Genomic DNA, 1103 nt, shown 5'->3' with positions numbered 1-1103 from the left:
ACTTCCATCACAAGGCTACAGGCCTAGAGACCGAAAGTTCTTAGCAAGGAGGTCCCAGCAGGAGCCTCCCTGGGATTGGAGCCCCTTTGCATCTAAGGCTCCTGGTCTGCCCCAGTCTGGGGCTCACGGAATCACTGTTTGCAGCCATGATTCTGACAGAGATCCAGATGCCAGAACTCCCAGGGGCATGGGGCTGTAATGTGGTCATGAGCACCCTGGACCCTCTCACATCCACCATCTGAGCAGAGGGTAGGCTGGGCTTCCCCTACCCTTTCTTCCAAAAGCAAAGGCCTTTCTCTTCTGCCCACACCCCAGGGTGCCAGGGTGCCGGGAGCTGGACTCCCATTTTCAGAGTTCCGTGGGCCATCCGGCCCTGTTAAGGTCTGTGAGGAGACCGGTTTTGTGAGTGGCTGGCCTCTCCCTAGGGCAGCAGCACGGCCCAGAGCCTTCCCTGCCCGGCCCTGGAGGGGAGGGGAGCCTAGAGGGCCGGCTCTGCAGTTCTGCCCGTTTCCTGGGGCTCCTTGGCAGGAAACCAACCCAGTGAGTTTCAGCTACACTGCGGCCCATACCTGCTGCATTCCCTCGCGAAGCCAAAGCTTTGGCAGGGTAAGAGGGAGGTGGGGAGGCAGAGCTGGAGGAGGGGGCGAACGGGCGCGAGAGGGGGTCTGCAAATTCTGGCTGGCAGCTTCGTAAAAATAGCAACACATCTCCCGCGGGGCTGGATCCCTCCTCGGACCCGGGATGGCTGCTATCGATTGTTTCCTCCTCGCCTACTTCATTCTGTTGGCAGGAGCCTCTCCCGACCGCCCCTCAACTCCTGTCCCCCTTCCCCGGGCCCGGCAGCACGCAGCTGAGCTCTCCACGAGGTTCTGGTTCGTAAGCTGGGTTCTGCCAAAGCATGGGTGTTTTCCTCGCAGGGTGGGGGCCGAGGCCGGGGGAGGGGGGGAGGGGGGCGCAACTCAGCGGCCACCTGCTCGGCTCTGGCCCCCGCCGGCCCCTTTAATTCGAGTTCGCAGCCGGGCCAGGTGCGGCGCTGCGTGGCGCGGTGCGGCGCGGTGCGGCTGCGGGCGGCGGCCGGGCGCTCCGTACGCGCCGCCCGCGGG

At 64.3% G+C, this 1103-nt stretch overlaps 1 protein-coding gene across 2 annotated transcripts in view; it reads left to right on the top strand.

Annotated features, from left to right (window-relative positions):
- The first annotated feature begins 509 nt into the window (after positions 1-509).
- The window catches only part of KCNA2 (potassium voltage-gated channel subfamily A member 2), a 14608-nt gene continuing 14014 nt past the window's right edge, over positions 510-1103 (top strand). The window contains exon 1 of one of the 2 annotated variants that reach the window (XM_040471269.1): positions 510-606. The gene's annotated coding sequence lies outside the window, so the exon portion shown is untranslated. Of the gene's footprint in view, positions 607-720; positions 873-1103 lie in introns of those variants that run through there. The other variant, XM_040471270.1, reaches the window with a different exon arrangement.

This window comes from Herpailurus yagouaroundi, unplaced genomic scaffold, assembly GCF_014898765.1.
Source record: "Herpailurus yagouaroundi ecotype Mexico unplaced genomic scaffold, PumYag 77, whole genome shotgun sequence".
NCBI classification, from domain to species: domain Eukaryota; kingdom Metazoa; phylum Chordata; class Mammalia; order Carnivora; family Felidae; genus Herpailurus; species Herpailurus yagouaroundi.
This window is presented reverse-complemented; position numbering and strand designations above follow the sequence as displayed.